We start from the raw sequence: 24215 nt of genomic DNA on the forward strand, positions 1-24215 counted from the left end.
TAGGCATGTAAACTTAAAAAAAAGAAAAAAAAAAAGAAAAAGAAGGGGGGGGCTTACGGCAGTTGCTTCAGATTAAGTTCAGCTGTTTCACTTTTGAGGACAATACAACAGCATTGTGAGTAAAGGCGCTCTGGCTGAAGGCTCAGGCAGCCGAGCATCCGACCCAACTACAGTCACCATTGCAACAGAACTCCAAAATTACAGCAGAGCTCCCAAAACAGAACGGGCGAGAGCAGGGAAGGAGGCAAGCAACGCACAGTAGTTTTGGGAGCGGGGCCAAGACACGGGGAAACAAGCGCCAGAGGAATAGAGCACTTTAAAAATGTATGTAAACAGAGACAGCTCTAACACAAGCTGAGCTGTCTCTCAAACATGGCAGAAAATAGAGTCGGGAGGGAGGCACGCTGCGATCCTCAGCCGCGGCCTGGGAGAGGCGGGACGGGGAGAGGGGAGCGCTCAGCAGGCCCCCGGGGATAGGGGCGAGCCGGGGGGCTCGGGGGGCCCTGGGTGATTCGGATGGCGGGTGAAGGAAGCTGTGGATGGTGGGTGAAGGAAGCTGTGTGAGCACTCAGCAGAAGCAGGCAGGAGTGAAACAGCTCTGCAAAAGCAGAGACAGACTCCCTTGGCTTTTCCGTACAGTAAAACTGCCAGCGTTTAGGTCTGGAGAGGCGAGCAGAAGCAAAATAGAATCGGTAAGGGTTAGCAGCGTACTTGAAGAACAGGCAGCCTCCTGCACAAACGCCGAGAGCGGGAGCGGAGGTTCCCTGCGCTGGGGGGCTGCCGGAGACACATTTACACGTCACGCGGGCACTCGGCACCGCAAGCGACGGGCCAAGAGACCAGGGGATGAAGCGCACAGAGGAAAAAAGGCAGGCCAGCCATGCTGGCGGAGAGCAGCCGGGGTTATTTTAGGTGCTGCGGGGGGGCAGCAACGCAAAGGGACGGCTCCGCGCACGCCCGCCAGCTGCGGCCGCTGCTCAGAGTCACGGCGCGCGGGGCCGCCACGCAGGAAGCCCGGCAGCGCTCACGGTCACCGAGGTGCCCGAGCGCCTGCGGGCTCGGACGAACGGGCGCGCGGAAGGGGAAAAGGCACGGGGCGGGCCGCGGGCAGCACGGGGCCAGGCTCCCCGGGCAGGGGCCGGGCGCGGGGCGCTGCCGCCGGCCCAAGTTCGCCTCCCGCGGCAAGTTGCGTCCCGGAGCCGGGCGGCTGCCGGCGCTCCCTTCATGGCGCTGTTGCCATGGCGACACGCTGCTGCTCCCCGGGCACCGGGCGCTCCGCAGCCCGCCCCGCCGGGCCCTCGCCCCGCGGCGCTGCCGGGGCTCGGCGCGGTGCTGCCGGCCCGGGGGGGGGGGGGGGGGGGGGGCGTGGGATGGGGGGCACTGCCCCACGGGGAGGGGTTCGGCCGCTGCCCGCCGCCAGACAAAGGCGCGGTGGCCACACGGGGCCGGTGACCCGCGGCCGGGCTCCGGGCGCGGAGCGGGCAGGGGGGCGCGGGGCTCCCGCAGCGCGGCCGGGCCGGGCCGGCACAGCCCGGGGGGGGGGGGGGGGGGGGCGGCACCGGCCCCCCCGCCCCGCTCCCTCCGTACTCGCCGCGCGGCCGGGGCGGCGGAGGGGGCCGCGCGCCCATTGGCCAGCGGCGCTGCCGATCGGCGCGGTTGCCAGGAGACCGGCGGTGCCCGGGGCGGGCGGGGGCGGCCGGCGGCGCGCACCCCGCCGCTGCCGCCCAGATGTCAGCGGCCGGGCCCGCGGCGCCGCTCCCGGCCGGGCTCCGGCCTCACCCCCCCCCCCCCCCTCCGCCGGCCCCGCACCCCCCGCGGCAACTCCCGGCCAAGTTGCGGCCGGGCACGGCCGGGCCGGACCCCCCCGGTGCCCTCCGTCCCCTCTCAGCCCCGCCGGTGCCGCGCGCGACCCCCGCTGGCGGCGGGGGCTGGGACTCACCTGGCGGGGGGCGGCCTCGGCGCGGCCCCTCGGCGGCTGGCAGCGGCCCCGGCCCCGCGCTGCCCCCCCCCCCCCCGCCGCCCGCCGCCTCAGCCCGAGCCCCGGGGGTGCCGCGGGGGTCCCGGCGCAGGGGGCGCCGCCGGCAGCATCGGGGCCCGGGCCGCGGGGCCGCCCCGCAGCGGGTCCGCCTGCGTGCGAGCCGGAGAGCGAGAAATTGTTTCCACCGCAAACAAAAAAAGGCGACACATGACCAGGGGAGGGAGGGGAGAGAGGGAAAACGTGGGCTGGGCCAGCCCGGGCGGGAGAGCCGCGGAAGGGAGGGAGGGAGGCAGGGAGGAGGGCCGCCGGCGGGCGGGGGGGGGGGCTGGGAGGGCGGCGGCGCTCCTCGGGGCCGGGCTCGGGCACTCGGCACCCCGGGCGGCAGGGGCGCGATCCCCCCGCAGGGCCCGCGGGCCGTGCCGCCTCCCCGCGCCGCCGCGCACCGCAGGGGCCGCCCGCCGCTGTGACACCCGGCGTGGCGCCTCCGCTGCGGGACCGTGCGGGGGAAGCCGCGGCGGCTTCCCAGATAAAACGACCCAACGGTCAGCCCTTAGCCTAAGGAGACGTCCTTTGAAATCAGGCCTGACTTCAGTTAGGAAGAACGGTGCCTTTTCTCCCCCGTTAACATATCTTGACATAGCTGGTGTTGACTTAATTAAAAAAATAAGAAAACCCTCACCATCAGTTGAGTTAGATTAATTGGAGTGAGCTAACTTGATTTAAACACCAGAGAGAAGTTGCCCGGTCTAGGCAGCTCCGGTTAAATGGGATCCCCTCCTATGTGCAAAGTGTTTGATCTTGGGTAGCTTCTGTGATCCACAGCACAGAATGAAGGTACAGCTGTCTGCCTTCGAAACAAGTACAAGAAATTGTTCTGTGGCTCAGCCCAGGATTTTCTACTCTGAGGAAGCAAGGCTTGCACCTTTAGCGTACTTCCAAAATTAGTTTGCCTTCAGTATAGAAAAGGTCTGCTGCAGGAATCTATAAGCAACATAATACGTGTTAGAAATACAGGAATGTTGGTAGAGCCCTGGACACAGAAATTATCCCTAAGCCAAGAAGAAAAGTATTTTAGCAATTTTATTTAGAAAAGTTAGGACAGCTGTCTCAAGACCTTGCAGGAATTCTCTCCTGGCCCACACAGTCAATATTATCCTGCTTAAGCAGGATCACCACTGTATTGTACCACGTTTCTGTGCCCGTATTTAGCCATTTTCTGAGGCATCGGTTACCTTTTTTAATCTCTACAACATCTGCCAAATTCTCATTTTTAGGCAGGAGAGTAGCGACGACTTAGTTCTCAAAGTGCAGGGCTGAGAAGTGTTTCGCTTATTCTCTCAAACAAGAAATTCCTGTCATAACTCGCTAAGACCTCCTTTTGCCGATAGCTTTCCCTCCCCTACCCAGTGAACTGCTATTTCACATTCTTGCATTTTTCAAAAAGACACGCCAGCAGGATTTCAGGGCGAAGACAGTACCTGTCAGGCAGCAGGACTGCGCTGTTGCCGCTGGTAGCCGTGCCCTGTGACCGTGCTGCTTCCAGCGCTAAACCAGTCAGCAGACCATTAGTTTACACAGTTCTTATCTCATGGCCATTTTGTTCCAGACCCAAACTAAATTAGCAAGTCATAACTCCACCCACCTAAGTTTACTCCAAATGCTGCAGACGTTTCTCTTTGTGAATCAACACGTCTCTTTGCCAGACACCGAGGAGATTTATCACATTTATCTTCACTTGTAAAAGTCAAGTGTCTTCGGATTTGGAGAATCCAGCTAATGAGAAGTATTCCTGAAGTGAGAAGGGGGAAGCCTGGCGAGACACAGGGGGGTATATAGACAATATTGCACCTTGAGTAGTGCCTTACTCCGTGTGTATCCTATTCAGGTACACAGCACAGGTCTGCTCAGAATTAGGGGAAAGATTCCCCGTTAGTACTGGGAGAACAAGGTCGGTTTTACCCCCTCCCCGTGGCAGGGAGGAACTTCCCCAGCGCACACAGTACGGATTACAGCAAAGCACCGACGTGAGGCATTTGACGAGCACACAGAAAAGCCAGCGCAGGGGTCCGCCGCTGGGGACCGAGAGGCCTCGGGGAGCAGGGGGACGGATCCTGCAGCCCCGGCCGGAGGGCTGGCACGGGGCTACGGGCTGAGGCACCCTGCGGGAGGCAGCGGCGTGGGTGCCTCCTGCTGCCTCCCCCTCACCCTGAGCTCAGCAGCAAGGAGCCGCTGGCTGGCTCCTCCAGTGAGACAACTCTGATACCTTGCCTCTTGGGATGAGGGCGTCCCCCAGCTTCTCCTGACTCGTTAATGAGATGGTTAACTAACTTAAGAGGGCCTGCCGCTCTCTCCAAGCCATACAGTTGGCTTAGAAACTAGCAGCATCAGCACATCCAATACACGGCCATCGAGTAACTCACCAGTCTTAGGCAAGCCACCAAATTTACTTGGGTGTTGATGCCTCCATTTGTGAGCCAGGAATAACACGAACTCGTTTCGCAAAAGATTGGCAACACTGAAAGATGAAAACTATTTGTACATCAAGACCAAAGCATATGCAGCACTAAAGGCTGACGAGAAGTACCAACAGTGCAGAGCTGCACTTTAGCCCTGTGGGCTAATATACAACAGCCTAATCTTTCCACTCAGATTTCAGAATACCAACCGCAGATGTTTCAGTATCTTATTTAATGAGGATTTCCACCCATCTCCCTGCACTCCTTCATCTCTTATCCTCCTCTAGATTGGAATCCCTGATAACCCCCTACAAGCAAACGTTGCAAAATGAGCACAGCAAGGGTCACAGGCTCTTTACCAACCCTCCGAAGCTCAGCTACCCGCCTCCATTCTCCATCTCAGCTGCGAACACCTTCCTTTGCTACTATTCCAACCATGCCCCATGACCTCGCTAAATATTTCCATCTGCTGCCATCTGACCCCACCAATCTCACCATTCAAGAGACCTGCACTTCTTACACTCATCCTTAAGCCCCCGTTCCTGACCTGATCTCCAACTGCAACGTCCTCACTGACTGGGATCCCTGTCAGTGTTTCTTCTCCCTGCATCACAGTCAAGTTTCTTACCTGAAGTCTGCTGCAAGTTTGCTAATTGTTCATTTGGATTTGTAATTGGATGTAGAGCTGTGCCCAAAAACCACCCAATTCTGAAAGGCCCCTGATGCGCATGTACCTAGCAAAGACAAGCGGACAGGGCTGCTGCCCTGGCTTCCCTGTGACCGTTGCGATCAGCCTCTTGTACAGGGACCTCTCAGAGTCATAACATCATCCGCTGACCATCTCATTTGTTCCCATTCTTCCTCCATGCTGGCTTCCCCTATCAGTCTTGCCACTTCCAAGTTTCTGTTATCTCTGAGGCAATGGATTTAATCTTGCATGGAGCTGCTGAACACCTTCAGGCACCTTTAAAAACTAAATCATGAATACAATATGTGTTTGCTTGTTTCCTCTTTCACAACTCCCATTACCAGCGCCCTTCTCCAGTTACCGTTCTGCAGCCTTGGACCCTTCCTTCATGCCACCAGCGCTGCCCAGCATTGCCGTTTGTTGTTCGCCGCCCACCATTCAAATACATGTTAATGCCTCCGTCTGCCCCAGCTGTAACTGGGTCCCCTCGTTCCAGGAGCAGACACTCGAAACTCTCACCGATGGCATACCAATGAGTAGTCTCATACAGAGATCCTGATCCCGCAGTATCAACACTTTGTTATTTTTGACCGTGGCAGACCAACCTGGTTTTGTTGTTTGCACCCATGCCCACTTCTGGGGCAGAGAAACAGCTGTATCCGAATTCCCACATGAAGTCACTGCCCCCCGCAGAGGTAGGAGAGCTAACTGCCTGCCTGCTCCAGTGCAGCTGCACCCTGCCTCCGTGCCCCGTGTCCCCTGGCTTCTCCCACTTCAAGCACTAGCTAAGGATGCAAGCTGCACACACAATGGAGACCAACCTTACTCCAGCTTCCTGAGAGGAGATCTATCTTTTGCTTATTCACTTGAGACATGCGGAATCAGATTTAGAAGGCATTTCCCAACCTTTCATTTAATTATCCCTCTAGTTCTCATTTGCCCCAGCTGGAGAAATCCAACAGAAACAGAAGTGAATCGGTGAGAAAAGGCGCACCGAAATGGAGCTTCGTCAGAAGTGAGAGGAAACAAAAATATTTACAGCATTTCTGCTTCACAGTCTGAAATACACTGACTTTATTATAAAATGCACAGCTTTTATGAAATAGTTCCTTTATAAAATAATGTATGCACATTTACGATGTTATTGTAGTAACACTTGCAGCTTCTGAGAAAATGAGTATGCTTAGCACTAAAATTATATACAGCTGACAAGCTACCAGCAAGTGTGTTTCTGTACATGAGTGCAGTGGGAGGAGAATATCACGCATGCTAGTTTGTCCTACACACATTTATTAAAACAGGTCCATATGAGAGATGCTTTACCAGTGTAATTACACCAACACACAAGGATCCCAAGCGTAAACCTAGCTTTTACTGGTAAAGGCAAGCTCCTGCCAGTGCGGCTTATTTTAGTAGCCCAGCCAGTGGGAACCAAAATGTTGCTGGGATAAACATAACTAACTGGAGTCGTCAGCTGCAATGGCTATAGCGCTCTGAAATCACATCTAACATAGCTGGTAAATTAACTGCAATATAAGACAGTACTTCTACTATTGTTGTGGTGTTTGCAGAGGCTGAAAAAAAAAAAAAACTAAAATAAAGAGCTGTTTTCTGGGATTCATTGCACAGACTCTGCTATCTGCTGCACAGGTGTAATGCAGCAAAATTTGGCCTGGAGTTATCTCAACATCAGTATTTACCACGTGGCAGCTGAAGTCAAACATACAAGTAATCAGCAAAACCAGAAATCAACTGAATTTCTATTCTTAAAAGCAAGGTGGAAGAAAAGCAGCAGCCAACATTGCATAGAAGTAAAGATCACAATCTGGGGGGGAAACTATAATGGAGGACTAAGTTCTTTTATAAAGTTTCTAAATTGTATTGCCAACAAAATTTCTGAAACTGAGACAGAATTATTTCTGGACATCTTGAGTCCTGCCTCAGTTTTTTCTGAATACAAGCTGTTAATTTCATCAAAGACTTCAGGATTTTGTCCTTTATTTGTGTACCTATACATGCAAAATTAAGTTCCATCAAGACTTCACTGATCGTGAAGTTTGTGTTCACAACTCACAAATTGAGGACCTCATGAACTGACATTAAACTCAGTTTGCTATCACTGGTGTTGTAAGCTAGGAGGTGATTACTCTCCTCTGACCACTTGCTTGCACTGGGTGGATTTCCTAGCCATGATTGCATTGATTCCCAGCTTGATTTCCAGCTCATTGTACAACAGGATATTCCAGAGTGCTTTCCTCTGCTCACCACTCAGCACTACTCTTCCTGTACATTTCTTGAACACCGTTCCCAGAGGAAATCCTGTGAGATGCAGGTCCAGATTCCCAGACTGCATCAACACGGAGATAGCCTCTATTAGGTGATGCAGTGCTGAAGTACAAGCAAGGATGACCTACAGTTGTGCCTGCCAAGCGCTGCTGTGAGGACGCAGGTTGGGTAAACAAGCAACGTGACATAAAATTATCAAGCAGACCTCTATCCTTGATGTGTTTTCAACGCTACGTACCAGTGCACCAAACACATCAGGGAGCAGAACAGAAAGCAATGAAAGATTGCAGTGGAAGGAATGAAAAAAGAAACAAATGATCAAACAAACAAACAAAAAGAAACAAAAAATTAACAAGCAAACAGACAAAACAAACAAAAAAACTAAAAACAACCTAAATCACCCACATCTCACGAGAAATTTCTGTTTCCAGCAATGGCAAGAGAACCACTCCCTGGCCGCAGCACTGATGTTCGGTTAGGTGGGCTTCCCTGCAAGCAGCTTTTGGCTGCTCCCCAGTGACAAGGGATCATTATGGTGTGGGCTGACGTAGCACTGGGTCCTTAACATACTGGGTCCCTCAGCACTGCTCCGGTCTTTCTGGCAACAAGTAATGTCAGCTAGCAGAGGTAGTGAGCCACTAGATACGGCACGTCTGACGCCTCGCAGATTTTTGCAGACAAATTTCTCATTCCACAGGTTTTGCACAACCATGAGGATAAAACGGGCCTGGATAGCCAAAGCAGTCGCAAATAATGCTGGGGATTTTGTTTCTTTAAATCCCCGGCCCTGTAAAGGGGGATAGTTATGGTTACTTCTAAGGTTCAGGCAGTCCCAGCGCAGTGCAGCACTTCCACAAGCATTTCGAGGACCAGAGACAAAGAATGCAATGGCCATAACAAGTTTTGAAGCATGTTAGAGGAGAAAAGTCATTTTTATTGTTTGTATGCATGTGTAGGGTTTCACTTATTCCTCTTATCATCGGACCAATAATTTCAGTGCTTTTTTCCATAAAGGAAAAAAGAAATACAACAGGAAAACAGAACAGTGTCAAACCAAATGTAACGTATAACCCCCAAAAGCAGAGGCTGTCACCAAAGAAGGCCCTGAAGGCTACAGGCCAGCACTGGGCAGCAGAAGGGGGGTTTCGGCAGAGCACAAAAGCCAGCCCGGCCGTGACAGGAGACGGGCTGTCCTGCGACCGCGCGGCCAACCGCCAAGCTGCCATCTCGCTGTGCCGCTGAACAGAAGGCCTGTGTAATGACAACCGCAAAACTCATTTAAGCTCTGAAAAGGTGACTAATGAGCTCATTCATGCTGCCTATAAATTATTCACTACAACACTGACCCCACTTAAGACAAACGGCAAAGTAAACTTTAAACACCGGGATGCGGAGCCTGCTGTGCCGCCGGCTTCGGCCTGTACAGCCTCACGCCGCCGAGCGGGCACCTCACTATGGCGCCCGGGCCTCTCCTCTCACTGCCCTCACAAGAGCGGCCGCAGCTGCAGCAGATACGTGTTTATTTCTCTGCTGCCCGATCTTTTTCGTTAGTAGTTACAGGTGATCATGAAGCGCTACAAATAGCTTTAAATTATAATCTTCAGAAACTAAAGTCTGACCTCAAAAGGAAGGCCAGGTCTAACAAAATAAGAGCACAACAGCAAGCCATCTCCAGAGGCTGTTGATACTCCTACGAACATTCAGGATTCATGCCAAAATAAAACTTGAAAAACACTTTCTTTTTTTTTTTCTTTGTTTTTAGGTGCTGGACGTGCCTCTGATATGTTTAGAAACATTGCATTTCTAAGAATACTTCTGTTATCCTGTTTAGCATGAAACAGGAGACAGGCCACGGTTCAACGTCCCCGGTGCGAGCGGTGTGTTTGCTGCTGCTCACAGCGCTGCAACAGGCACTGGCTCTCTTCACGTGGTGCTCTTCTCTGCGAGATAAATTGCTCACAGTATCTACGAGTACCAGCTTAGTATCTTGCAACGTGCTGAACCAGCAACTACAAAGTGACATTAAAGACACTGTCTTTATATACGACACGTGTCTCATCTTCAGTGGAAAAAAACGTTACTCGCACCTCTGGTTACACAACCCAATTCCAAAGGTCAAAAACAACTAGATAAAAGTGAAAGCCGGGAGTTACATAGCTGTGTAAGGTATATGGCACGGTAATCTGTAAAGTGTGGGAGACACAAAGCAACTTCATAGCAATACTAAATGTGAAAATAAGGGGGCTGGCAAGGAAAGTTCACAAATGAAATAACCATTGCAATTTTAATGATCACTCTTTCAAACTGGAAATGTTACAACTCAGCAGAGTAAGAACTTGTGTACTGCTTAAAGCAAAGGGCTTTACTACCTACCGACAACTGCATGGTTATTCTTCATTTATTTACATCCACAATTCTGAATTTACAAGAGACATGCTGAATCCCCGCTGCCCTGCTAGTACCGCTCTTTAAAATGACTAAAAGAAAACAACCCAACAACCTAAATCCCCTAACAAACACTAAGAGAGCACTGGAGCAGCCTACACCACATAGCATGCAAGTCTTAACTTATCAGCAGCTCTCCACCTGACAAGATTCCTGAGCCTCTCATAGCTGAAGGGTGTTGGCAAAGGGCTGCTTTGAAACCGTGTCACATGCCGGACCCCACCAACCTGTCTGGCAAGTGGAGTTCACCTCCCAGTTCAGTGGTGGGAAATGGAGGCACTTCCTGCACCCGCCTCCCTGCTCCTCATTTCCCTAACAACACCCAGCGGTGATGTCAGTTTTGCCCCAAGACATGATCCGGTCCAAATAAAAACAACCCACAGCTGGCTGCAAAATCAGAGGAATACCGAATCCGGGGGAGGAAGAGCAAACAAACTGACAGTACAACTTTTAACTTCATGGAACAAAGCCAACACTTAGCTATGACTGGAAATTAATCTCTTGACTGGTTGATGCCACTCATCTGGTTGAGGGTGCCTCTTCAGTGGTCAACGCCACTCATCTGATCGAGGGTGCTGTGGATGGCTTTGGCCTGAGAAGTCACCTGCAGGTCTTGTGACGTTCCTCTTAGCAAATTCAGATGAGACTGCCATGCCCTGGGTACATCAGACAGTCAGCACCAACCAGCTGGGTAATCCACACCACCACCGGGTGCCAGCTGGTGTCGCTGAGGTGAAGGTGCCTGGATCACACTGTGGACAAGCCCAGCCCAACCCAACAACATGTGCAGCTGTTATCTCTACTGGAAAACTGCTCCTGCAGCTCCTCAGCTCTCCAAAGCACATAATCTCATGGCTCTCAAGACCTTAGTATGTGCTTATCTGTCAGGAAGGTTGGGTTCCTCTGTGCTTTGGTTGTATTGTTAAAACAAAGTATATACCCTTATCAGAAATCAGTAAGTTCAGACGCTCATAAAGCAAAAAACTCATGTATTAAACTCAAAGGAAAAGCTATGTCCCTTTTGAATTGCATAACGCTCACCTCCTTGTATATGAAATTGGCCTTTACTCATCCATTACCACATGCCAGTTCCAACCCAAAGGTAGTTAGCATTTATACACTCCCCAAGCTACAGGATAATTAGTGGGAGAGCACAACTTCGCACAGTGAGAAAGTCCTTAAGTGTTGTCCAGATGAGGCTGGAGATTACATGTATTATCCTGACTCTCACTCATTTCTGGTTATTGTCACAACTATAGTGACAATAGTGGAAAATGCAAAACAAATGCTCTGGAACAAGCACTGACATCAGTGACACGCTGCTTGCTCTTCTGCCACCACACCGGGACTCGCACGCTCCCTGTACAAAGCCACGACTGACTGGGGACTCTCACAGACAACCATCAGATTTAGGGAGCCACACACAACCCTCAACCTGCAATTGGGGCTTAAAGATACTCTGGTTGCAGTCTTCCCACAAATCCAACGTGGGGAAGGGTCCCTGGTACACAATGTGCTCTGGGAAGGTAATTCTGGCCCATGGCCCCTAGCTACGGACCAAGAGCCTGTGGTGTAAGGTAATGCGCAAGCAAAGGGAGAACATCTGTCCCTGCATCAAAACACTTCATCGGCCAAGTTCAGCAGACAACAGGGAAACAAGGGGACAGTAAGGGAAATTTGGTCATTTTGGTGCACACCACTGGATTTGGAGGACTGTGTACAGGAATTTGTTGATGGCTTTCCTAACATGAAGTAAAGTCTGATTTGGCATCTATGAATCCCTCCAGACTTGCAGAACTGCCCCTGTGAGCGCTCCGATAGCTGTCAAGCAGCTGATCACTGAGTGAGCGAGCACGTGTGCAGGGCGGTGCATGTGTGCATCCAGGCCATGGCAAGTATCTGGTCAAGTCTCCTCAAGACTGGGGTTTTGGTTGTCGAGTACCCAAAGGGAGCCCTTACTGAAGCTAACAGGTTCCACTTAAGCAGGGTTTCTTCTTTGGCAGGTCAGACAGAGTAAGATCTTGAAGGTGTCCAGGTGAAAACGTATGCCTGCATTGCCTTATTGAGCAGCAAGTGCAATACTGGTGCCTGCAGAGCCCTCGGGGAGGTGCGCTGAAGCCCCTCTCAGGTACCCAGTGCACTGTGGCTCCTGTGCTCTGCTTCACTGCATCCTTGGATTTATGCTAGCACTAACTAAATTGGCATCCAACCCTCTACCTTTATTTCTCCCTTTCCATCCCTGTCACATAACTCCACTGAGCCTTTACCGCCAGAGCTGAGAAGCTGGTCAGCCCAAAGCTCCTCTCGCCCACGTCCTGGTTCCTGTCACATCCTGAGGAAGAGCAGGGCAAACGTACAGCGACACGCTGCAGTGTACTACCGTACTGCCAGGAACCTGTTGCTTAGGAGCTTCTTCAACTAAAGATGTTATCAGATGCTATGTTATGCTCTAAACCCAAAGATTTTTATTTTTTTTAATCAATTTGTCTAAAACAGGTTCATGTGAGCTTCAGCATCAACAAAATCTTGTAGCAAGGAGTTCTGTTTTAATTATTGACTGTGGAAAAAGTTCTTCCTCTGCTTTAAACCTGCCACCTGAGAGTTTTAGTTGGAGCCCCCAGTTCCTTGTAGTAAGTGAACAGTAAGGAATTATCGCGCACCTAGAACACATGGCTCGTGTCTGTGGAGACTCCCCTTGATTTTATAGATGCTTCTTACTGCTCAGACTGCTACTAGTACACTTACTCCTACATTTTTCAAAGTAACTGAAGTTATACATAAACAATAAAACACAACATATAAACATACCCATCAATGACCATCTAAACATACCGCCATAATTATCAATATTGTGTCTACCCAGATGTGAGAAAAGGGTGCTCTGTTTCTACAAACCAGCCCTAACAACATGCTTTCCCTTGTAGTCACATCTTGCTTCCGAGTCTCACTTGAAGCACTTGGAGCTTTTCCAAGCACTTAATACGTCCATACAAAATGTGGAAGCAGATCGTTCCAGCTGACAGTATCTTTATCCACGGAGAGAACAGCAGCTGGGAGCCTCATCCAGGCTCAGGCTGTACCGGATCAGGCCCCATGCAGGTGCAGTCCTTTAAAAAAGCTGCAGCTTCAGAGTTACCGAGTTCCTCAGTGGGGTGCTCCAGTGCAGGTCGCAGCCTCCTGGCTTACACCTGGTGTCTGCAGGTGGTCTGGGGGATACGGAAGGGTCATGGAGCCTGTAGGGAGGGCTACGGGGAAGGGACAGAGACGTGGTTTCACAGAGTGGCATGAGTCAGGTCAAGTCTGGGGTGGTGAAAGCAGGAAGGGATGTCCTTGGGACATCTTATACTCATGTTTCAGCTCTGGCTCCACGTGAAAAGGACAACCCCCCTTCAACAACCTTACACATGATCACTTGGATTTGGATCGATACATCAATAATAAGTGATAAATAAGGGTAAACATGCATCCAGAAATTCCTTCATTTCCACTCGGAGTGTCCCAAGTTCTTCACCTGCACGTCCAGCTCCTCTGGAGCACTTCCTAACAGCCACAGCCGGTGTGGGCCAGGAGAGCTCTCCATTTTGAGGCAAAAACCAGCGGTGTTTTGTGGATCAGCTGGCAGGATGTTTCTGAAAGCAGCTCAGTTCAGTCAACAATCTCCCCCTGAAGTCCAAGTACATCACCTCAAAAATATGTCTCAGCTCTTCTGGCGCAGGGCCTGGGAACCCAAATTTGTTTCTGATCCAGGTTGTCCAGCTGGCAGCGTAACAAATTGCTGTCCTGCCATCAGGATGGATAAATTCATTTTTCACTCATTATGTTATTCCAAAATAGAGCAGGAGCTTTATTTAAAACAAGAAAGCAATACACTGTGCTCCAGGAAATTAACAGGACAAAAAAAAGCTCTTTTGCTTTATAAACCACATGGAGAAGAGCTTGAGTTAGAACAATGTAAGTTAATATCCCAAGAAGGTTGATGAAAAAAAAACACACACTGATTGCAAATTCTGTTGCTCCCAGTCTTGTGGCTAAGCCTAACGTTACATCCGTGTCAGGCAGCCCGGCTTTCCCTGCAGATCACTAATACTTCGCGCTGTAGTCTCCAGGTCGGCTTCAGGCAAAATGGTGTAGATCCGTATCAGCCGCGAGATGGGGTAACCTGTGGACACCTTCCTGCATGTGCACAGGATCGGCGAAGCACGCTGCAGTTCGCTACTCCTCTGTTGTTCGGATCCCACCTTCCTCGGGTGTGAGGCGCCGTGCTGTTCTCCAGCCTGGGGGGCAGCCCCACAGCCGCTCGCACAGCGACAGGTAGCCCTGAGGAACTGCACTGTGGGCACAAACCCTGCTCACCCAACAGGCTGCAAGGCCTCTGCTGGACTTCTGTCAGCGGCTTGTCGCAGCGATGGAAGCAGTCCCCTTAAAACCAAGCTGTTACTTAACCGATACACAAACGGGCACCGTGGCTACGGCCGGCCCGTTCACAAGCTCCCAAGGAGACCCTGGTCACCCCAAGCACTTCTGTTGGACTCTCCCCTGCCACGATGGGCAAGGACTTCCTACATAAGCCGCTCACGCTGAACTTGCTGACCTTTCGTGTACAGGAGCCGTCTGTCCTCAACCGTTTTCATGGAAAAGTGATTTACCCTGAGCTTTTATTACTGACTTGGTTATTTTTCCTATTAACCTAAATCAATATACTCATCCAGTAAACATCCCAAAACTCAAGTCAATATAGGGAATTCATAAGGTATTACAGATTTATAGATATTTACAGCTTTGATTAGAGATCCTTAGATGGATGGTGCAATGGAGGTGCAGCCAACAGATTAGATTTCAAGTACTGATGGTAACTTGTAAGAAAAGCACTGGAAAGATTTAAGAGCCCAGGCCTCAGTGACTTTTAATTGACTTTCAGTGAAGTTAATATTGACAAAGCCTCCAGGTACTTTCAGAAGCGTCATCTCAAAGACGACACTGCGTGCCTGTGAGCAGGGAGGGCAGCTACAGCAGGGGATTCGTCTCACCAGGGTCCTGACTGAAGGTTACCCCTGCTCCATTGCATCTTCTCCCCGGTTAGCTTCTTTCAGCGCCCTCACAGAGCTGTTTGGGAGCCCAGCGTCAGCAGCACGTTAGCAGCAGAGGGAAGGGACAGGTCTGTTTTCCCCCAGCACACTCCCCCAGCCCTCGCCGTCACCATTTCACTTCCAGAGGAATGAAAGCCACCGAAATGCCCAGGACATTGCAGCGGTGGTACAGAACAGCCAGGGGCACGGCACTCTCTAGAAAAGCAAAGTAGCATATCCCTGTTAGACAGTTCTCAAAGTGGATCAGAAATCCTACATATGGAGAGATTTCTGTATTTAGCTCCAATTAACTTGACTTCAGTGCAGATATGCCGGAGCCAAAAATAGATCCTCGACTGTTTGACTCCCATTTTCTGTTCTAGCCACTACACAGTGCTTTGACAATGACTGGTACTTTACATAAATGTTGGTTTCTCTTGGTATTACATGTTTTCTGTTGCCCTTTCAAATGCACTCCACTTCAAGTGGGCTGTCACATACACATATTCCCTGAATCAAAGAGTTTGGTTTGACGCTCTGCAGAACTATTCACTACAGCCCTTGTGATATACCAGCTAATTGCTAGGAATTACATATATATCTTTTATCAGAATACATCTACGGGAGTTCACTCCCCTGCTGATTGCTGCCAGCTGAGCGTAGCACCAGGTATAGACACAGCAAATCCAGAAACAATTGCATCAGAGCATAGAAATAGGAACAGGAATTCAGCGAGAGGTAAGTCCAGGGCAAACGTCCACACCAAACATCCCAGTATTGCTACCACCAGGTCTCGCCATCAAGTGTGTCAATTTAAAGGTTTTGGAAGAAAAAATAAAAAAAGAATGACCTTATGTGGATTCCAGCCTGAGGGCCCCGCAAGGTCTTTCCGAATTGGCACCAAATCCTACACTCGTTATTCTTGGAAAGGTTTTATTTACATTATTGCAGTTCTGGGTAAGGATTGCAAGATACAGCTCCGAGATCAGACCTCTAATCCTGCCTCTCTGTTTACTGCATTGATTGTGCTCTCGTAGACTCTGATCTCACCACTCCTGCGCAGTGCGGGCTCCCCTCCGTCAGCGGGCAAAAGAAGAATTACGGGACGGGGAATTAAACTGGGATTCAACTGAAAAGCTGAGACAGAGCAGAGAATGATGAAAACGCATCATCTGCCACGAGCAGTCTTTGCCACGGTTAAATTTAGAATGTAGGCTCCTCAAGCAGAGAGATGATCCTCGCTCCCTGTGGCGCACCAGCCACACAGTGCTACATAAATATTAAAATAATAATTGATGATTAATTAATAATGGCTTCCTTGTCCTCATGACCACCTCACAGCTTCCATAAGAAATATTCATTTCCTTTCTTCTAGATGCAGACACAAACAATCATTCAGAAACTTATCTCCCCAGAGAAAATTCCCTTTCACTAAAATATTATTTTCTGCTGCTTCGGACATGACATTCTGCACCACTCACAAGCGCTCTGCCTAAGAAATAAACACTAATTAAAAAAGCCTCACAAGCCACAATAACCAGAATAAACATCACAAAGGCAAAGTTGAGCTACAGGAAAAGAAAAAAAAAAAAAAGTGAATCTATTCATTCTCTCTCGCTCTACAACCACATCCTCTACAAAGACAGAAGTCTGTCGGTAAAAGCATTTCAGATGCTGTAAGAAGTATCTAGGGATACCTGTAGTCCTTTGGTGACTGTAGAGATGGACATCCGACTCTGATCTTACAGCTTCCGTGTACCAGTGAATTGTTCTTGCTTTTCATCTGCACTAAATCGAGTTTCTGTAGAAATTCAGCAGCCATCCATTCCTTTTGCTCACCCTTTTGCACTGCCCATCTCCTCCTATGCCGAGGCATCTACCAGCTTCTCTTCTGCCACCAGCAAGCCATCTACTGAGCCATCACACAACCTTCTGGCAAACCTTCTAGCTACCAAGCCTTCTTGTAACCAATCCACTTAAAAAATAAAAAATAAAAGCAAAATACAAAAGAAACCTTTGTTCCCCATCTCCCAGCATTCAACCCTCGAGCTCCCAAGCTGGTTTCTGCCGCCTGATTTCACTTCCCTCCAACTTAGCCTGCTTCCTAGATGTCACATCCTACCGAAACCTTGCCTTGCCTCCTCTTCTCAAAGCTTCCTCTTCCTCCTCATACTTTTTTTCTGACTTTTCTTTCTGGTTCTCTCCCCCAAAACAACCAGCCTTCGACTTTCCCAGCTGCTAAGCTCTGCAGGTGCCAGCCACCTAGAAATCGCAGACCTTTCTAAGGATTAAAATCCAATTTAGCTTTCAAGATAATTATTAAGATAGTTATGCTTTTTAAATAAAATTCTGTTTCCTTGTGGAAAAAATTAACATCATGCAGGACATCAACATTTGTCTAGGAAATTTCTTCGTGGTATTTTTACTGATAATGAATGCCATCTCTTAATAATCCCCCAGCTCCTCTTTAGAGACAATTATTATAAAAACAGATCTTCCTAATGAAGATAGAGTTACCGAGTCCAGAAGTTTTAAATCACTAATCAGGATGGCTGTGAGACTCCATGCAGCAATTAGTTTTAAAACCAGCTCAGAGATGAGGTTGGATCGCTTTATGAAAGGGATGCTACAGCACGGTGACTGTGTGCCTACATCCGTGCAGCAGTCATTTCCTTGGTCCTGATTAAGTCATATGCAGTGCGTGCACTGACATGCGTGTGTCATGTAAGCACAAAAGGACTAACAGCACATTAAAACCTTGTCGGAGAAATTCAAACAACCAGAGGCCCACATGCACTGGCATACTGCAGGAAACACCACAAGGAACAAGTGGGGGCATGCACGGGCAGTGAGATAAATGGGAAAAAAATGTGTTCTGCACCAAAAAAAACCCTTTGTGGCTGTAAACACGGGAGCTGCTGGCCTTCACCTGGTTGTCCTGCACGTGCAAAACGGCAGCCTGGGTGTGAGGAGCTCCCTCCGTAGCGGTGTCACCCCATGAAATGACTTCTGCACACCTTGTAAGCGCGCAGTGCAAGGTCAGTACCTTCCTCCAGGAATCTCATCGCACCACAACAGACAACGTTCACCACGATGCTAAAAACAGGTTATAAGAATTTGGAAGAGCAATTGTAAACTCCCGATCTGGGCAAATGAGCAAGGGCCCAGCCCTTCACCTGACATCCTGCAGCTCCCACAGCCCTTGGTTCAGGCTGAGGGCTGCTGCCTCGTTACGGGATGGGGCTCTAAACAAACGAGCACCATTGAAGCACGGATAATGCCTCTGAACATAGGCATTGTTCGTGTATTTAACAAGCACAGTTTAGCTTTAATTATTTATGATAACACTTCAGAAGAAACTAGTAAACATAGCGCACTATATTCTACAAAAGCAGTAAAGCCTTTGCTGTGGGAGACTGCTCGGTGGCTTCATAAATGCTTCGTCAAATTAGGAAATGGAGGTTGTAACTGACTAATATCCTCTCATCTCGGCTACCTGAAAAGGATGTTAGGTAGGTGTGAGTGACTCCATGAACTCTTAGAAATCCTTCTCCTCCCTCTTACAGCAGCAAAACCAGGTGTTGCTGCACATCAGTGTGCCTACCACACAAGTACCTAAGAGGAACAGAGGCCCTGGTCCATCCGAGCCAGGCGGTGTGGGATCAGACGCTGTTCCCCAAAAGCCCTGCAGCACCGTGCAGGAGCAGACCGACAGCCTCCTGAGGTCCTGACAGAGCCAGCAATTCCTTACCATGGCTGGGAGGAGCTGCTGGGGAACACAGAAGAAGGAAAGGGGTCCATAAAAGAAAAAAGAGAGGGAGAGAAGTCATGGGAAGCGGGACAGGAGCACAAACAGGGTGTCGCATGTCTGCCACTGCCCCTCCAGCACTCTGGCTGCGGCAGCTCCAGGCACTTGCTTCTGCTGCTCTCAACTTCGGTTATCCAGCTAAAAAGAAGACCTTCATTAGAAGAGAACACAAGTTAGTTCATACCACAGGAGAGATCTGAGTCATGCCGCTAAGCTAATAATAATCTCAGCATTTCTTTTCAATAAGGCCATCACTCCAGCACACCTCTTGCTATTAATGGTTTCTCTCCATTAACCTACGGCTGCAGGACTTGTGCTCCTTCACTTGGCTACGGGGGGCTGGCAATGCCGACAGCCCTTCTGCAGCTGCAGTCCGGCCAGGAGGCACCGGCAGAGGAGGGCAGAAGGCTAGAGCTGCTGCCACAATGTGATGCACCTCTCCGGGCTTTTGCCATCCTCCCAAATGCAGCTCTCTGGAAAGGAAACGGAGCTTTCCTGGCTATCCCCCTCCTGGTTACCAAAGCCCTTTTCCCCAGTACGTGTGGCTCACAGTCGCTGCGTTCACAGATCACTTGAAATTTCAGTGGAAAATGACGACCACTTCAGCAGGAGGGCCGTGCCAATGCTGAGGGCCAATTCCCATTGCACAGCTGCCTGTTATGTCCATCGGATATGCTGCAATCCCTTAGTCTGGGTTAGTGCATCCGAGGGGGTAGAGCAGAATGGCTTGGGGCTGGTAATATTCCAAAGCTCTGTTCTTTGCCTTCTTGAGAAAACTGCAGCGTGTAAAGAATCTGTGTTGTCTACCGAAATCCAAAAATACCTGCTAATAAAGATCGCCACACCGAGCACTGCCAGGCAGTTTCAGGACACTTGCCCTGTATGTGTGCTAAGCCATCTTGCGCGGATCTTCGGCGAGCAGATGAACAGCCTGTCGGCAGGCGCTCACACCTAACTGCAAACTGCCCTGCCCCACGGACAGACAGGAGGACCGTGTAAACCCCTTACCGACAGCCACGTGCCAGCGCAGTGATGTCCGAGCCTCATGCCAATTCGGGATTGTTATTCACCAGGGAAACCTGAAACTAAGTTTAGCTCTTATCTGGAATCAATTCTTTTGCCCTCACTCTATAAAAGTCAGGCCTCTCCCTTAATGAAAAAGGTGATATTCACTCCGGCTTTGCCTTTTCTGTGTTTCGACTTAAGATATCACTGGCTGTGTTTAATAGTTTCGCTCCTGCAGAGCAACCTTCTGAAAAGGTCAAAACAAAACACTAGGAGCCAAATTCATCGCTGGTACAACTCCATTGACTTCAGCAGCATTACACCTGGGAAAGATTCAGCCATAACTGCTTCCATTAAGGTAAGTGGAAAAGAAGTGTACTTGCTGTCTTAACTTTACTTTTCAATTGATCTGTTCTGTTCTACTCTGTATGTCTCATTGCAATCAATAGGAATATATCTATTAGAGAAAGTTACAGCAGAAAACATCTAAATAGCTTTTAAAAAAACCCTTGGCTTCTCAGTTTATAATGAATGTCAGGGAGATGAGAAGGCAGCAGACATTCAGTGAGCACTGAAGTGCTTTATCTTTTGAAAGCGGACAGCTGTAAGAAGCTACCGTAAATATTTTTCTGTATAAGCTACATCATAGCAGAGATCTTTCTTACAGATCTGGTCTTGATAGGAGACTCGAGCTGCCATTCCTGAACAACAATGGCAAATATAGCTCAGATATTACAGGAACAGACGCTGCAAACACCTAACACGGAGTAGGTTGGGGAAAACAAACTTCTCTGGGATTGCGGTCATGTTCATTGTGTTCTGCTCTGTACCACAGCAGCCATGCCGACAGACCCCTACTTCCAGGCAGAGGCAAGATCATGGCAATCTTACTGGTATTTCAAGTGCTTGTTTTCTTTTCTGACCTTGTAATGCTTCTTGCTTCAGATCTCTGCCTGCCATCAAGGCACCCTGCCGCTACACCAGTGTCCATTTCTCTGGCTGAAACACCACCCAAAGCACCACTAACTGAGCAATTTTTAACAAGTGATCTCAGAAAAATACAACAAATCAATCTTCTGGATCAGCTTTAGTCACTGAGGATGTCTGTCATGAAATGAGATGACACTACCAGGCCAGCCAGCTCCCAGAATTAAACTGTAGTCATGTGTCTCTTGTCATTTGAAATTTAAAATTTCATTCAGATCTTTACTCAGCACTACAGAAATAGCTATTAATGCCTGCCATTACTCCAGGTTTTAATTTTTCTTGCATTTCAGTGGCACTGAAAGCTTCAGAAAGGCGCTGCAGATGGCGCCCAGCAGCGTACAGCACCTCCCAAAGTGGGACGTGGGACGGGCGATGGGGAGCCCAAGAGAGAGAGCAAGCCAAACTAAATTAGTCGCATCCCTCCTGTGCACGTATGCTACTTACTGCTTTTAGATGTGGGATGTGGATACTCAGTTCACTGACAGAAGGGCTCACCTGTTGCTGGGATGCAGCCGTGCTCACCTACAGCCACAGCACTCGTTTGAACATGGCTGTAACAAAGCCAGGCACTGCCTGAGGTGCTCTACGTGCCCAGAGGATGAGGCACTACAGTACGTCCGCATCCTACCTCTTCCACAGCATCGGGGCCGCAGTACCCTCTGTCCCTCTCTGGCAGTCGCCCACTCCCCCCTCGTAGGCTCTGTGATGAAACCCAGCAGGATTACACCAACTCTGACAATTACACGGACCCCTCGCCATTGATCTCACATCAGCGCAGTCAGCTCCAGTGACCAGGTCTCAGGTGCTAATGGCCATCATCGAAAGGTTGCTCTTAATGCACAATCAGTCAGGGGAGAAGCAATCATTTTACAGAATGCTGCTGTATTGATTCCGTTTGCATCGCTGGAATGCCTTACCGTAACGGATGAGGTGCTCACGGCCAGCGTGCTACACGGCTCCCTGTAAAACGCTGTGAAGATGTAAATCATGAGGACAGAGGGATTTGGGGAAGGCCTTTTTCTGCTCTTCATATTTGCTTGCTCTCCTTTTAAACTGAGGATCATTCACTTTACCTCACGTGCTCTGAGCAGCTACGCAGCTGAGAGTAATTCGATTTTCCCACCACGATCAACAAAGCCTTCTTCCCTTCATCACCCCACTCCTCTCATTGCTTTGTGGCCACTTCAGTGTCAAACCTGGTTGTCCCCGCAATACGCCAACGCTCCTAACGCAATTTGCAGCCTACTCGGAGAGCACCTTCTTGGAAATAATGTTAATCAGGATAATTTCTCCTCTTCCTTTAAAGAGCTCTTGATTGGGTGCTTTCAATCAGCTGTTGGCCAGAGCTACCTCAGGATTTCCGTAGTTCTCATGGTGAAACGGGACAATGCCACTGAGCAGCCAGGGAGCATGCTTAATGCATCACGCTAATCTCAAGGAGGGCCTATGAAACTCTAATTTGTCAGGTTTCATTACATTCAATAATGACTGTAATTTTCCTGAAGCGTTCTGCTCACTAGAAAATTATGTACCAGAGTTTTGCTCCCCACTTTGTCTAATGCTGCATTCAGAACAACCGAAGGCATCTACTTCTCCCCTGCCACTACTCAGAGGAGGCCCGCGAAAGAGGGGTTAAGAGTTCACTGCCAAATGTATTTATCTCAAAAGCAAGTATAATTCTTTTGCAAACAGCTAAGTGTCAGTGCAAAGCCGAGCTGATTCAGGGTAATAAAAGCACTTCTGTAAAGCTTTTAGGTGACACTATATCCCTCGCAAGCTTTCTCCATCCTCGCTTCTACTTTATCATCCAATGCCATCATTACCTTGACCAATCTGCACATTATTTCCTTTCCAAATGGATCGATTTCAAAACGGCTCATCTGCTAATGCTCAGCACAGGTTTGGGCGATTCTCCTATTGTTTCAATTATTTCTTTGAGGAAAATTCGATCCCGTTAAGCAAACAAAGCTTTTATCTTGGCTAAGGACAGCCAAGCTATGGTCACTGCTGACAGACCAAGAGCTTCTACTGAAAGCCTGCCAGCAGCTGCAGCACCCTCAGGTGGCACATGTGTCCCGGTTCAGTTCACGGCACCTCACAGACAACGTCAGCCATACCCTGAACGTTAAATAGGTGAGCTACTAACACAACTGAGTCCTGGACGTTTCTGAAGGAAGATGTGCAACCTCAGTAAACGACACGGTGATCTCCCTGGTTTTGGTCTGCCGTGGCAAAGGGAGGGCTTCCCAAAGACACTAGGGAGCAAAGGGAACAGTGCATGTGGCTTCAACCCAATTTCCAGGGCCTCTTGTTCATGCAGTTAATTCCAACTGATCCGAAAGGCAGAACTGCAGGAATCAACATTTGAACACGAGCCTGCTGTACTTTCTCTGATGCCTTCAGAGGTTTGGCCTGGCAGTCCACAAGTAACGCAGTGTGCAGATCAGAAAGCCCCAGGCAAAAAGAGAGTGGTCACAAAGGAACAAATAGAGCAAAACAGACCATCTTCCAGCTGCAGCTTGCGGAGCAGGTCTGCTGTCCCCTTCCACCTCCTCACTTTAAGGTAACGGGGCCCATTTAAGCAAGCCAGGACCACAGAGCAGCTCTGTCCACAACAGTTTGAAATCCTCTTTTTAAGGCAGTACACAACGAATGAGCGCAAAGTGATTTGATTATGAATGTCCACCATTCAATTTTCAACACTACCATCATCTCCCAGGATCATTTTGGGTAAAATGTTGCCAGCCACACTACAGAAGGGTGTTTACCAGGGTCTGCCTTTCATACAGCCTAATGTAATGTCATCAGAAAAACATCAGCTTGGCCAGACTCTCACCTGCAGATACATCACATTGGCATTTATATGATTTTTCTAACCTCATTCCAACTTTCATGAAGGGCCCATGAGAACGGTTTGTAAGCATGAGCCCAGAGAGTTACTTTTCATCACTGCCTTTAAAACGCCGCTCTGGTCCCCACAAACCATCCTGTCGCCACCACCGAGCGCCCCAGCAGCAGCTGCAGCTTTCTTACACAGGGAGGTCAGCTCTGGTCCACAGCAAACTGGGAGGAACTCGGCTCTGCAAAGATGCTGCCTCAACCCCGATCAGGCAACAGAGCACTATTTTACTTTAATCCCTCTAGGATCCCAACGGGCACGATTTTGCACACAGATTTTTCTGTTCTCGTACCAATCTTCACAGGGTGCTCACCTGAATTGACTTTCGGAGTGACCGATTTCCCCAGGAGAGTAGTTGCTGGGGACTAGGAAATCTGCCCTGTTCAAAGCAAGCGATTCAAACGTCTCTTAAACTTGTAAATGGCTGGATGCAAACTTTGTGGCTCAGCCCATCACCAGGTATCTACAGACACTTTGGCACGCTAAGGCAAATACAGCAAGTAACCCTATTATTTCTACACGCCATTCTCCGTCCTGATTTGAAAGAGCTTTTCAGTGAAAGATGCTTTGCATTATGCCGAATGCAGAAGCAGCTCC

At 49.5% G+C, this 24215-nt stretch overlaps 1 protein-coding gene across 10 annotated transcripts in view; it reads right to left on the reverse strand.

Annotated features, from left to right (window-relative positions):
• The window catches only part of FOXN3 (forkhead box N3), a 202043-nt gene that overhangs the window by 132673 nt on the left and 45155 nt on the right, over positions 1-24215 (reverse strand). For 2 of the 10 annotated variants that reach the window (XM_066998247.1, XM_066998245.1), the window contains exon 1: positions 1940-2181. The exons of 2 other annotated variants lie outside the window; for them this stretch is intronic. The gene's annotated coding sequence lies outside the window, so the exon portion shown is untranslated. Of the gene's footprint in view, positions 1-711; positions 1095-1939; positions 2182-16616; positions 16638-24215 lie in introns of those variants that run through there. 6 more of the 10 variants (XM_066998249.1, XM_066998248.1, XM_013182417.3 and 3 more) reach the window with 5 other exon arrangements.

The sequence above is a fragment of the Anser cygnoides genome, chromosome 5, assembly GCF_040182565.1.
Source record: "Anser cygnoides isolate HZ-2024a breed goose chromosome 5, Taihu_goose_T2T_genome, whole genome shotgun sequence".
NCBI lineage: Eukaryota > Metazoa > Chordata > Aves > Anseriformes > Anatidae > Anser > Anser cygnoides.